The sequence below is a fragment of the Mauremys reevesii genome, linkage group 14 (assembly GCF_016161935.1).
Source record: "Mauremys reevesii isolate NIE-2019 linkage group 14, ASM1616193v1, whole genome shotgun sequence".
Classification (NCBI taxonomy): domain Eukaryota; kingdom Metazoa; phylum Chordata; order Testudines; family Geoemydidae; genus Mauremys; species Mauremys reevesii.
The window spans coordinates 18,102,722-18,117,717 of NC_052636.1; the positions used below are offsets into that span (position 1 = coordinate 18,102,722).

Below are 14,996 nucleotides of genomic sequence, written 5' to 3' on the forward strand. Positions count from 1 at the left end.
ATAAGAAAAGAGATATTGATGCAGGCAAGCAGATGAATCCTGAGGGCTACAGATGTTACTGCCTAAAAGTGAGATGGGGTTAAAACCATGGAATATTCTTTGTGCCAAGTATCCCACAAATTCCACTGACCTCCCTTGTTTTCTTTGCCTGCAGTAGGGTTTCCAATTTCAAAACCTGATGTGATCTCGCAGCTGGAACGAGGGGAAGAGCCATGGGTCCCAGACATCCAGGGCTCTGAGAAAGAAGTGGTCCTGAGAGCTGCCTTCACAGGTGAGGAATTGGTTAAACAACTCAACAACAGCTTACGAATGCAGGAAACATTTGGGATGCCCTACAAAGACCCTGTGAACTCTTCAAGGTCAGGATTGTTCCCTGCAGATGAGTGACATCTGCCATAATGATTCCACATGGCTTCCGTCCTATTCTGACTGACAACTGGCAGCAGGTCACTCCCTGATCTCACTTTCCCCTGAGAGTTATGGTGCAATGAGGACCCAGAACTGATCCCTTCCTCTCTTCCCTGTGGAAGGGTTTGGGGAAAATCAGCACCTGATAGGTTTGATCTCTCCCACATATATTTTGGTTTGTTCATCCCTTTTTCCATTCCTCTCTCTGACATTTCCTTTTTCTCAGGCACAGGGAGTGGCCTATGTCTGGATTCTCTCTGTCTCCCATCCAGCGATGGGATGGTGAGTGAGAACGAGGAGGAGAAACCCCAGCAGGAAGACACTGTGCAAGTAGATCCAGATTGGATGTTATCAGGAAGATCCAAAGGGAATGTTTCCAGGAGTTGTGCACTCCCAGAAAACACAAAAGCCTGTGAGACTCAGCAGAGGCCAGAGGAAAACTACAGTAGCCACTCAGCCCTTATTCCACGCAACAGAATCAACTTGGAAGAGACGCCACATGTGCCATGAGTGCGGGAAAAGCTTCAATCGGAGCTCTGCCCTTATCAGACATGAGAGAAGCCACACAGGGGAGACGCCCTACACGTGCGCTGAGTGCGGGAAAAGCTTCAGTCGGGGCTCAACCCTTATCACACACCAGAGAAGCCACACAGGGGAGACACCCTACACGTGCTCTGAGTGCGGGAAAAGCTTTGGGCGGCGCTCTCACCTTATCAGACACGAGAGAATCCACACAGGGGAGACGCCCTACACGTGCTCTGAGTGTGGGAAAAGCTTCAGTCGGAGCTCAACCCTTATCATACATCGGAGAATCCACACAGGGGAGACGCCCTACACGTGCTCTGAGTGCGGGAAAAGCTTCATTTGCAGCTCAACCCTTATCACACATCAGAGAAGCCACACAGGGGAGATGCCCTACACGTGCTCTGAGTGCGGGAAAAGCTTCAGTCGGAGCTCAACCCTTATCGGACACGAGAGACGCCACACAGGGGAGACGCCCTACACATGCTCTGAGTGAGGGAAAAGCTTCAGTCGGAGCTCAATCATACATATATCATACATCGGAGACACCTTCACACATGCTCTGAGTGCGGGAAAAGTTTCAATCAGAGCTCAAACCTTATCACACATCAGAGAATCCACACAGGGGAGACGCCCTACACATGCTCTGAGTGCGGGAAAAGCTTTGGGCGGAGCTCTCACCTTATCAGACATGAGAGAATCCACACTGGGGAGACGCCCTACACGTGCTCTGAGCGAGGGAAAAGCTTCAGTCAGCGCACAAGCTTTATTAGACATCACAAAATCCACATGAGAGAGAACTGTTATAAATCCCTTGACTAGGGCTGGCCAAACTTTGGTTTTTTTAATTACATTTGCTAATTCCCATATAGTGATTTTTGCACCATCTTCACCGTGGTCTCTCAGCTCCACCAGATCAGTTGCCTGCTTCTGCCTTTTGCAGCTCACCCTTCTTTGGGGTCAGTCCTGTGATCTTTTCTATCAACTCCTTTCCTTTGAGTTGAAGGAGTGTGTGTCCCTCCTGCCAGGAATGTTCATCAGCTCCAGGTGGGAGAGAGGTTTGATCCCAACAAGCTACACTGAGGCAAAAAGTACCTGTGCCTGACATCCATTAGGGCTGTAGTTAGGGTAAGTCAGAGGGATTCCCTTATTGCCCATCACCATCCTCCTTCAATCCGTGCTAGAGCCTAAGAATCCTTTTCCTTTCCCCGGTTGTGGGATGGGAGACATCCCAAAGTGCTCCCTGTGCTATAGCACATGGCTAAGCTCAGAGAATAAACCCCCAATATCCCCTGAGCTTTGCTTTTTGAATTCTGTGTTTCCGATTACTTCAAGCCTGGGTATTGTGATTATTTACCAGTTTCTCTAGCCCTGTTCCTACCACTGTTTCTGTAACATGTTTTGTTTTTTTATGGGACAGGGTTGTTATTCCTTTGCCTAACCCCAACCTGGAAGGCCAGGGTGTCTGTTTTCTCTGGCCCCTCCCCACAGACAAATCAGACAGGGTTGAACCTGCCAGGAGCAAACAAAATGCCCCACCGGTCACACACACAAAGCAGATAGACACACACAAGACACAGAAGAAACTGAATTATTTGAGCTATCAACATTTCCACTTTCCCACAGCATGTTAGTTCTGAAGGTTGTTTTAATTTGTTTATTTTGTTGGAACCAGAACTGGGGAAAGAGACACTGGAGTCAGTGGAATTACAGCAGGAAGGGATAAGTCTCATGATTCGTCACTAACCAAAGGCTTTGTGAACAGAGCGATAATGTTACTGAATGGTCTGGCTAACCCTGCAGTTAGAAACAATCAGCTCTATGGGTGGCAAATTTACAGAGGCTCTGCTGCTGATCATGAAAATAGCAGCTGTTTAAAGGTAATGTGCTTCTATTTCAATGCCTCTGGAAGTAGAGAAAACAAAGATCTGTGTTAAAGGAAAGTTGCCATTTCTCAGAGCCCCAATTTCTATTGTGTGTGTACAGGAAGGTTTGAATGTGTAGTAGGTAGTTTGGTAAAGCTTAGCTATTTTATGTGTGTAACAGGCTCCTGCCCACCTCCAGCAGAGGTTTCAGTCACATACGATGGCAACTTACCGAATGTCACACAAATTAGTCCATCCCTCCCCATATTCCGTCTCTGACTGGAATGTTCGAATGAGGCAGAGAACTGGGAAAGTATCGCAGTAGGAATACATTAAAAAGTGGGATTAATCAGAGCTGGGCTGCAGACAGAGCCTGTTCTAGAGCTGGTGAAGTGACAGGGACACACTCCCGCTCGTGCTGGCTCTGAAATAACAGCAGAAGCAGATGGAAGAGAATGAGCTCATGGGCAGCTGCCCTGTCAGTGCATCTCTCACCTGGCAGGTGTTACACAAAACACAGCACTTCCCCCCACTGCCACCACTTCATTATACTGTCCATGGGGCTGTTTGTCCTGCAGGACTTTGATCTCTCCGGGTGGTCCATGGTGATTCATAACAGAGCCATTGGGGAGCAGGAGTCATCCCAATGGAAATCTCTGCACTTCTTTCTCAGTGTTACCTTCTTAGCCCTGGTTTTGGAGATGACATTAGCCTTACTCCTGTCTTGATTTTAGGTAGGATTGTGATCACCTTCTGGGGCTTGGCAGCTTAGAACTTTTGAGGGCTTTTCTCTGCCTTTTTGGTCCCTGCTGCAGTCAGTACATTCTAGACATGGGCATGGTGACCTCCCTGGGGATCTTGACAGCTTTAGCCAGCTTGTTGGTGGCTATTTTCCTGCTCACCGCCACTGTCTTCTTCTCATGCCTTGTCCTGGGGGCCCAGCTGCTGGTTGAATGGGAAGGAGCCAAAGTGCTGGTGACTTTAGCCCGCACCAAGTGGCCTTTGCTCGTCAGACTCCTGAACCCCAACTGGATGGTTCTTGTTCTTCTGCACAGCACAGCCCTGGAGAAGAGGGATCTGCAAATGTACATTCATATGATCCCTTTGTTTAATTGATGAAAACATAAACTAGACACTTAGAGGATTGGAACTGATTTCAGCTGATGGGCAGGTGTGCTAGGTTTTTATGCATTTGGACAGTGAAATGTTGAGTGTTACATTCATTTCAAGCATCCCCGTATAGTGGAGCTCCTGAACATAATGGAGAATGGTAATCAAAATGTTTTCCCTTTTTTTTAAAAAATAAAATAAAAGAATAAGGAGAGGCTTATTAGAGGGCACTTGGATTTGAAGCAAGGACCACTTGATCTACAGTCAAACACTCTACCACTGAGCTATACCCCCATGAGAGCAGATGCTTTCCCCATTGTAGCTGAAGCACATCAGTGATTCCAATAGCAGGGGCAGGTTCTCTCTGGGGCACAGAGATTTTTCGGGGAGTTGGTGGCTCCTTTCTTTCCTCACCCTGGAGTAAACTCAGCTTTTTATTCCATAGTACATGTTTTATGGAATAACAACAGCAGCTTGAAGAAAGAGGAGAGTGAATATCTCACTCTCAGGGCTGAAGGTGGCCACGTCCCCTCTGTCTGACCATAGCCATTGCAGGAGAGAAGGTTTCAATGGAATTGAATGCCCTGGCTCAGACTAGAGACACAGAAAGGGTTTGCTGTTCGTTGAACAGCAAAGGAAATTGTGTCTGTAAGTGAAACTGAGGAGGGACATGAAATGCCCACAGGGTGGCGCAATGCCCTAAGCTAAGGCAGGAGGGTGAAGGAATGGGGCTGAGGAATGACTGAAGTGGACTCACCTAGGATTGAAATGACATTTGTTTGTGTCGGGCAGGGAGAAATGTGACATTAATTCAGATGCAGGGTTGAAGCTTCTTTAGCTCCTTGTAGAATGTGAACTTGATTTCCCAGAAGGGAGAAAGGGAAAGTCTGGGGCGGCCTTTAGTCCCTGGCTGGAGCAGTGTGTGAAAAAGGCTCCAGAGACGCAGCTGGCAATTACAGGCCACTAAGGCTAACGTCAGTACCAGGCACATTGGGTGAAATTGTAGATCCCAATGATTAGAAACCTCGGTGAACGGAATTTGCTGGGTGTAGCGGGTGGTTACCTGCTCCTGCCCTGCGGGGCTTGAAGCAGCCCAGGAGAGGGCTGGGGCTGGGGCAAGGAGCCTGGGCTGATTGGGGGAAGCAGGCTCAGCTGTGGCCATGCCCCAGTCAGGCCCAGCTGGCCCCTAGAAGAGGCTGTGAGCCAGGAGCCCAGTCAGTCTCCCTCTGCTTGTAGTGAGAGAAGGGCCTGGCTGCAGGGACCCAAGCAAGACACCTAGAGTGGGAGCAGGGCTGGGGAAGGGCCAGAGGAGCTGGGAGCTCTGGCCTGGAAAGCCCCAGGCTGCAGGCCTGACTATAGGCTGAATAGGTGCAGGGCTGCAATGGGGCAGCCCAGGGGGAAGCAGAGGCAGCAGGTCCAAACCCCTTTGCCTGTGATGAGTGGCTCATACTGCAGTCTGCCCCAGTGAATGGGGGCTGGATGGAGACTGGGCAGTAGCCAAGACTGAGGTGAAGTGGGGATATTGGGTGGGGGTTCCCCTGGGAGGGGGAGAACCAGAACTGGGAGGGTACTGCCAGGGTAAAAGGGGCACCGGAGTCCTGGGAGGGACAGGGGGCCAGCTGCGGTAAGGCAGATCACCGGCCTGCAGAGGGCACTCTGACAGCTGGAGAGCTAATTCCCAAGACAACCAGCAGGAGGCACCACCGGGTGAGTCTGCCCCCGCTTACAGTGGGGAAGAATTAACATGGTTTTTGTAAAGGAAAATCATGCCTCACGAATCTACTATAATTCTTTGAGGGAGTCAACAAGCATGTGGATAACGGTGATCCCGTGGATATAGTATACTTAGATTTTCAGAAAACCTTTGAGAAGGTCTCTCCCCGAAGGCTCTGAAGCAAAATGGTATAAGATGGAAGGTCCTCTGTGGGATAGGTAACTGGTTCAAAGGCAAGAAAGAAAGGGTCTGATTTTCAGAATGGAGAGAGGTAAATAGTGGTGTCCCCCTGGGGTCTGTACTGGGACCAGCACCGTTCAACATACTCTGAAGTGATCTGGAAAAAGGGGTAAACAGTGAGGTGGCAACATTTGCAGATGATACAAACCAACTCAATTTAGTTACGTCCAAAAGAGAGTGCAAAGTGTGACAAAGGGATCTCGCCAAACTGAGTGAGTGGGCAGTAAAAAGGCAGATGAAATTCAATGTGGATAAATGCAAAGTAATGCACATGGGAAAACATGATCCCAATTCTACATCTGAACTGATGGGGTCTAAATTAGCTCTTGCAACTTAAGAAAGAGATCTTGGAGTCACTGTGGATAGTTCTCGGAAAACATCTACTCAATGTGCATCGGCAGTCAAAAAAGCCAACAAAATGTTGGGAAGTCATTAGGAAAGGGATGGCTAACAAGACAGAAATATAATATTGCCTCTCTATAAATCTGTGGTATGCCCACATCTTGAATAGTGGAGGTGGCCCTCATCTCAAAAAGATATATCGGAGTTGGGAAAGGTACAGAAAAGGGCAACCAAAATGATTAGGGATCTTGAACAGCTTCCATGTGAGGTGAGATTAATAAGACTGAGGGGAGTTTTCAGCTTGGAAAAGAGATGACTAAGAACTAGGGGTCACCTGATGAAATGAATAGACAGCAGATTTAAAACAAACCAAAGGAAGTATTTCTTCATCCAACACAGTCAACCTGGGGAAACTTTGCCAGAGGATGTTGTGAGGGCTAAGACTATAACAGGGTCCATCAAAGAACTAGATAAGTTGATGGAGGACAGGTCCATCATTGGCTATGAGCCAGGATGGGCAGGGATACAAAACCATGCTCTTGTCCCCAGCCTCTGTTTGCCGGAAGCTAGGAATGGGCGACGGGATGGATTGCTTGATGATTCCCTGTTCTGTCTATTCCCTCGCGGGCACCTGGCATTGGCCACTGTGGGAGGACAGGATTCTGGGCTGGCTGGACCATTGATCTGATCCAATATGGCTGTTCTTATGACCAATAGAGGGCAGCCCCCACCAGCAATATTTATATTTGGTGCACTGAAAGGGCTAACTTTCCAAAGCTGACCAAAATGATTAGGGAAAGTGTTTTGGAGAAAAACTCTAAACAGAACAATGTGAATGAAAATTGGGAGCTATTGTTTGAGGAGCTTGTTAGATGGGCCATAAGCTACATTGCATAATTAGCTGAGCTTGCAATGGCCTTCCACTAAACTCGCTGACATTTCTCCGTCTGCAAATGTGGTACCCATTTTAAAACCTAGATCCAATCAATTACAACATGTCAGGGAAGATTCTAGGCGTCAATGATCTGATCATTGGGTTGATGGTGATAAACAAGAGAGTCTCATAAGGCTCCCTCCCTCTTCCCAAGAGCCACCCTCATCCTCTCTCCCCTTTCTGCTCCTGCATCCTTTGCAAATTTTCAAAGACAGATGCCTTGTGATGGCCTTCGCTCTTGGGGAAGTTGCCTAGTGGTCAGGGTTTCAGTCCTTCGGGGGAAAGGGCGTGGCAGATGGCAGGGGAGCCCAGGGCCCCCCATGGGCTCTGACCCAGGCCACTCTGAGGGCAACATTTCCTACCACCTTGCTATTGTCCAAAGTTTGCAGTTTGTCACAGGAAGCTCTGAACGGTGTCAGCTCACTGCTAGGCACCTCTTTGCGGCTGGGTATGGCAAGGCAGCTCTCTCCTTCTTGGGGTGGCAGCTGTGTCTGTTACACTGACAGATCCGGGTCGGTGACTTGTCGGTGGGTGGGATCAAACTGGGAACTCAGGAGCTTAGTGTGTGGGCCTCCACAGCATGAACTGAAAGCCACCTGGCTGCTGGCTAAGACTGTAGAAAAGACTCATTTTATCTCTCCCTCTAAGTGATCCCGGTGCCACTAGCTGGGACGCCCCACCACACCCTGGAGGTGTGTGGGTTACATACTTCCCCTAGCTGAGGAAGCGCATCCTGAGCTTCGGAGAGTTCCCAGCTGTAATCCCGGACGACCCCTGTAACAATGCGACCATTGGCAGGACACTATTGAGAGTATCAATTCAGGACAAATTGCTTGGAGAGAGGGCAGTCACAGCTCAAGGCTGGGTGCTCTTTACTATTAAAGCACATCACAGCAGCCATGCAGAGAGGGCTTTGGTTTTACCCCACTGGCTAATCGGACGTCATACAAGCAATACCCTCAGCTATTCCAGTTCCCTTCTATCACCACCAGCCCCGCTCCTTATGGGGATGAATGGTTATGAAATCTGATACCCCAGTAAAAGAAAAAAGGTTCTCTCAAAGGACTCCAAAGGACCAAGCCCCAGATGCAGGTCAATAGATGAGTCAGATCTTACCCACAAATCACGCTCTTGCAAATCCTTTAGCATCTAAAATCTAAAGGTTTATTCATAATAAGAAAGAAATATAGATGAGTTAAAATTGTTAAACGAAATCAGTTACATCCAGTAATGTCAAAGTTCTTGGTTCAGGCTTGTAGCAGTGATGGAATAAACTGCAGGTTCAAATCAAGTCTCTGGAGTCCATCCACAGCTGGGATGGGTCATTCAGTCCTTAGTACAGAGCTTCAGTTTGTAGCAAAGTCCCTCCAGAGGTATGAAGCAGGATTGAAGATAAGATGGAGACGAAACATCAGCCTTTTATAGTCTCTTGCCATGTGGTCTTTGTGTTCTTTGTCCCAAGGACACTCTATCCAGTATCAGAGGGGTAGCTGTGTTAGTTTAGATCTGTAAAAGCAGCAAAGAGTCCCATGGCACCTTATAGACTAACAAGTAAGAAGCAGGCGGTGACAACACCTCAACTGCTAGAAGAGAGCCTCATCCTCCCTGTTTGAACTAACCTCGTTATCTCTAGCTTGCTTCTTGCTTGCATATATATACCTGCCCCTGGAAATTTCCACTACATGCATCTGACAAAGTGGGGATTCACCCAAGAAAGCTCATGCTCCAAAACATCTGTTAGTCTAAAAGGTGCCACAGGACTCTTTGCTGCTTCTATCCAGCATGTGGCACAGAAAAACCTTAGAGTTCTGTCCATAGGCAGGTCCCTGCACACCTTGCTGAGTCACAAGGCGTATCTGCCTTCTCTCAATGGGTCGATTGTGTAGCTGATGGTCCTTAATGGGCCATCAAGCAGTCTAGGCAGAACTGACACCAACTTCTCTGGCTGGGCTGTTCCCTGGAAGCAGAGCACAAGTTTGAAATACAGGCAGCATAGAGCCAATACTCATAACATCAACTACAAAAATGATACACATCTAGAGATAGCATCATTATAATCAGCCAATCAGAACCGCTCCACAGACCCCTTACACGACAACCTTTCTACAATATTGGCTGCAAATATACAACAGTGGTCACAACGGTGATCTATACAGTTACAGATTATGTCAATAACGTCACAGGAGGTGACACAGCATCAGTGAGACTGATACTGGAATACTGCCTCCAGTTTTGGTGTCCTCGTTTGAAAAAGATGTTGTGAAATTGGAGCTGGGGCAGCAAAGAGCCACCAAAGGTTCTGAGGGTTGGAGAAAAATGCCTTCTAGTGAGCTATTGAAAGAGCTCAACCTGCTTAGCTTATCAAAAGAAGATTGAAAGGTGACTTCATTGAACTGCCTTAATGGAGAGGAAAGATTGGATATTACAGGGCTCTTTAATCGTGCAGAGAAAGGCATAAGAAGACCCAATGTCTGGAAGGTGAAAAGAGACAAATTCATTTTACAACTAAGGCACAAATATTGTAATAAGGTGTATTCTCCATCTCTTGATGTCATTTAATGAAGACTAGATGCCTTTCTGGAACGTGTTGCCCTAAAAGTAGTTCTTGTGTCATACAGGAGGCCTGTGATATGCAGGGGGTCAGATTAGATGCTCTTCTGGCCATAAAGTCAACTAATTTCTGAAAAACTGAGTGTAGCATTGGGAGCAGTGTCTGATGTTTTCCTGTCTAGCCGGCTTGCTGCCTAGAACAAACGCTCCTTGAGTGGGGTGATCCCCAGGGAGTAGCTCAAACCTGAAAAGTGCCTGGCCAGGGGCAGGACATTAGCCCAGCAAGGGAGGGGTGCAGCAGTGACATCACAAAGGCCTTTTGCAGGACCTCAGACTATTGGTCAACTGAGTGAACTGTTATAAATCCCTTGACTAGGGCTGGAGAAAGATTTTTTTTTTTAAATCACATTTGCTAATTCCCATATAGTGATCTTTGCACCATCTTCACTGTAGTAGCTCAACTCCCCCAGATGAGTTGCCTGCTTCTGCCTTTTGCAGCTCACCCTTCTTTGGGGTCAGTCCTATGATCTTTTCTATCAACTCCTTTCCTTTTGAGTCGTAGGAGTGTGTGTCCCTTCTGCCAGGAATGTTCATCCCTCCAGGTGGGGGAGAGAGGTTTGATCCCAGCAAGCTACACTGAGGCAAAAACTACCTGTGCCTGACAGCCACTAGGGCTGTATGTGGCGTTGGCTGCTCAAATTAGTGATCTTGGAGTAAAAAGACAATTATAGTTGTTGTGCAGATGCAGCGCAGGTGCAGGGGTTACCATTAGCTTCCCCCTTGTCCTGACCTAAACTCCATCACTTTCCCTAGTCTAAACAAACCCTGAGCATCAAGGTTATACTGTTCCCCCATTTCACAGCAATTGTTAGTCATCGAATTCTCCCTTGGGGAACCAATTGTTTCATTCCCAGTTGCTCAGATGTTGGTTCAGGTTGTGCTGGGGAGCAGATATTTTTACTACCATTTTCCTCACTTAAAATATATTGAACTATAACAAAGAGCAGGAACAGGGCAGGGATAGGGGAAAATGTCATTTCACCCTCTGTAACAATAGAAGAAGATGGGGTAAATCAGAGGGATTCCCTTATTCCCCATCACCATCCCAATCCCCCTGTTGTGCAGTTGGTTAGGTCAGTATTTTTTCTAAAGGGCTGGGAAGAGGATTCCCTCGTAAATAACTTGTAACTAAACAAAGTGCCCATGCACTGGGCTCCCAAAGCAGTTGTGGGCCAGGCCCTGCAGGAAGTGGCTCCTGAAGAGATCTCCTTCCTCATTAGCTGCATGTTGCCTATTATTTGGGAAATACAATCCCTATCGAGGTAGAGATGGGAAACATGGAAATGACTTTTCTCTTCAGCTCACCCCTGGGAGATGCTGCAAATGAAATCCGTGTTGAATGTGCTATAGCTGCAGAAAGATACCTATTTTTAATAGAGACCTGACATTTGTTGTCTTACAGGGATTCTAAGCCGCACCTGAATTTAGTCCCTAGTTTAAATTTGTGCCACCAGATTAAAGAAATAAAAGGGCATAGTTGGGGCAGTTGTACCTCACTGTCGCTATTGATCTGTTGTGCGGTTGGTGAAGAATTCTACGCCAGAGAAGTGTAAAATTACTCCAAGGAAGGTCAAAGATTTGACAAGAGCTCAGGTAGAAATTGCAGGTACTAGTGGTTGATTTTCACCCCAGAGATGGAAGCTATGGTGACCTGTGGCCCAGGTAAACTATTTTTAGAACCTGCTCCCTAGTTAAGTGGCATTGGTCACACTCGTAAAGGACGCCATGATTAAATTGGGCACAACTGTCTTTTATCATTTGGATCCAAAGTTTCATGAAGTACAGAGAGAAACAGCTGATTCCTTCAGAGCCATTCCATGCCTACGGGTCCCAAGCTGGCTACCTTGTTGGACAAGGAGCACTTCCCTGCTGGGCAAACAGTGGTAGCCAATGAGGGAATGTATCAGATGTGAAGTTCAGACTGCAGGATACTTGAATGTGAGGCCCGAGGCTGTGGTTTAGTCCAGGCCTAAACAACTCGTAAAGTGGCGAGGGCAATATTACTCCAAAGAAAACAGCTGAGGGCTGAAAACCTTCCAGCCTCACCAAAAAAACCCCACCCCCAGTGCTGCTGAAACACCCCCCCAGCACCGCCCAGCCCCTGAAACACAGCCCCCAGCACCGCCGTCCTTTGAAAAGAACCCCATTAGCATTTCCCAGCCCTCGAAACAATTCCCCCCCCCCCGAAGCGCCGCCCGCCTCGTGGAAACAAACCCTCCTTCCCCAGCACCACCCTGCCAAAACAGCGGTAATGAACCTTGCTAATCTGTTATAGGGGGCCCCTAAGGTAGTATAATTAAGGTAAAAGAAATGTCTTTTTTGCTAGAAGTAGAATAAGATCTTCCCCCCCCTTTGTAATCAGTTGCCCTGTGGAGTGAGTGAGGTGGGACTGAGGGAGGCAGCACCTCCAGACAGCTGCAACCCTTGGAGAGGGGCTGGGAGCCCGACCAGATCAGCAGAACAGGTCAGCCACTGACTCACCATTCACCTCCTCAGCCCACCAGCCCCTGCTCACCTCCTCAACCCCCCTCCCCTGCTGCCGGCTCACCCGCCCCCCCGCCACTGCCCGCCCACTCACCTCCTCAGCCCCCGCCTCCTATGGCTCACCTGTCTGCTCGCCTCCTCAGCTCTCGTCCCCCATCGCCAGCTCCCCTGAACCCCCCGCCATTACCTGCTGCGGTGCGGGAAGCCCCCCAACCCCAGCTCACCTCGTCTCCGTCTCCACCTTGCTGAGCCTGAGCGCGAAGCCGCCATACGGCTTCTCTTCCCTCCAAGGCTTCCTGCATGAACAGCTGATTAGCAGGGGGAGGGGGGAAAATGAGGCGGGGCATTCAGGGGAGGAGGCGGAGTGGAGGTGAGCTGGGGCCAGCTGCCGGCTCACCTGCCCCCCCCCGCCACTGCCTGCCCGCTCGCTTCCTCAGCCCCCCACCCTCACCTGCTATTGTGTCATACAGGAGGCCTGTGATATGCAGGGGGTCAGATTAGATGCTCTAATGGTCTCTTCTGGCCGTAAAGTCGACTAATTTCTGAAAAACTGAGTGTAGCATTGGGAGCAGCGTCTGATGTTTCCCTATCTAGCCGGCTTGCTGCCTAGAACGAACGCTCCTTGAGTGGGGTGATCCACAGGGAGTAGCTCAAACCTCCAAAGTGCCTGGCCAGGGGCAGGACATTGGCCCAGCAAGGGAGGGGTGTGGCAGTGACATCACAAAGGCCTTTTGCAGGACCTCAGCCTATTGGTCAAAGGCGGTGGGGAGGTGGTGACCTCACAGAGAGATGCTGACATCAGCCAGGCAGGACGGGGCGAGGGTCCAGGGAAACCTCAGAGACCCCTGTGGCTTTGCTTCAGCAAGTCTCCTTCTCCAGGTCTCTCTTTGAGGACTGAGGGAGTATTCAGGGTCACAGACATGAGTGCCAGGAGGAACCTCTTTCGAGTTTTCTCCTTCCCTTTCAGTGATTTTACTAGAAAACAGCCATCCCTGTTTAGAAGGTAAGAGCCTCCTTGAGGTTTGAAACCTGTTCAGTCTGATCCATCTGGTGACAGTTGAATTCTAGGCATGGAAAACACGAGCTTAAGGAGGCAGAATTTTATTGCACACCTGGGATTTTGTCCCTTAGAATCACTGGGGACATTGGGGTTTGTCCTTTTTGTTTCACCTCTTGCTCCATCCACTGTCTGATCCCTCTTTTCTCTTCGTCTCTTGCTTCCTTTGTCCTTTCTCCTGTTCCCCTCCCAACACCAGGTTTTTTTCTCCTGCTGATAACAGCTCACGTTAACTGATCACTCTCATTATAGTGTGTATGGCAACACCCATTTTTTTCACGTTCTCTGTGTGTGTATATATATCTTCCTACTGTATTTTTAACTGCATGCATCTGATTTAGCCCACAAAAGTTATGCTCAAATACATTTGTTAGTCTCTAAGGTGCCACATGTTCTCCTTGTTCTTTTTGCAGATAAATTAATGGAGGTTAAGTCCACTAATGGCTATTAGCCAGGATGGGTAAGGAATGGTGTCCCTAGCCTCTGTTTGTCAGAGGATGGAGATGGATGGCAGGAGAGAGATCACTTGATCATTACCGGTTAGGCTCAGTCCCTCTGGGGCACCTGGCACTGGCCACTGTTGGCAGATAGGATATGGGGTTGGATGGATCTTATGTTCTTATGAAGGGAGGGGCAGAGCCCTGTGATAGAGTTTCTGTAGTGTAGTGGTTATCACGTTTGCCTAACACGGAAAAGGTCCCTGGTTTGAAGCCAGGCAGAAACATGATGGCTTCCTTTTCTCAGCTCCTAGTGCCCTGTTCCTGCTGTTGTAGGAGCAGCAGTGATTTCTGTGCTCAAAAGGTCTGTTATCCTTCCCCTCCCTCCTGCTTTTGTCTCCTCTCCCTCTCTGAATGCCTGTGAAGTGGCTTTCCCCCTCCCCCTCCCTCCTGCAATGCTCGTGGGATGAAGGGGCTGGTTGAAGAGCAGAAGAGCTTCCAGGTAGACAAGGTGTCCGGGACTCTCATTAGGCAGCACTCACACACCCAGAGCATGGACCCTGCATGGACACTGGCTGAGGTGGAGTGTGACCCACCAGATGCAGCCAAGTCATCTCCAGTCGCAGGCCATGAGAAGCAGGTCCTTAAAAGGGGAAGGGGCCTTGTAAAAAATCCAAGCGCTGGAGGACAGGGTTTAGGTCCAGAGCGACCTAGACAAATTGGAGGATTGGGCCCAAAGAAATCTGAGGAGGTTCAACAAGGAGAAGTGCAGAGTCCTGCACTTAGGACGGAAGAATCCTATGCACTGCCACAGACTGGGGACTGACTGAGTGAGGGGAGATTTGATAGCAGCCTTCAACTACCTGAAAGAGCAGCATTGTGGGCTTTCTCCTTGCCACTTTTGCTGGGCTGGGCAGGCAGCCTGGAGGCCTTTCTAGAAGAGCATTGGGAACTGAGTTAGAAAAACCAATGTGAAAACCAGAACCTCAGGTCTAGATTCATTTATTTATAATAAATCTTCAATTCTAGTGTCACAGTCAATACAATTGCTTCAGCCTTATAAGTTTCCCGTTGGGCAACTAACTTCTCTCCAAAGGGAGTGGAGAGAAAACACTTTTCAGAGTCCAAGAGAGACAAGGCGGGTGAGGGTAAGAGCTTGCAGAGGACAAACCTCTGTTGGTGAAAGAGACAAGCTTTGCAGCTAACCCAGCACCCTTCTTCAGTTCTGTGTAGCCTGGAAGGTCGTCTCCTCCATAACCAGCAGTTAGAACAT

General features: G+C 48.7%; 1 non-coding gene and 1 pseudogene across 1 annotated transcript; both read right to left on the reverse strand.

Moving 5' to 3' along the window:
• LOC120381661 overlaps positions 1-14,996 on the reverse strand; it is a 111,653-nt pseudogene that overhangs the window by 39,935 nt on the left and 56,722 nt on the right.
• TRNAY-GUA lies at positions 4,128-4,199 on the reverse strand. The gene has a single exon. It is a non-coding gene; the product is annotated as a tRNA-Tyr (tRNA).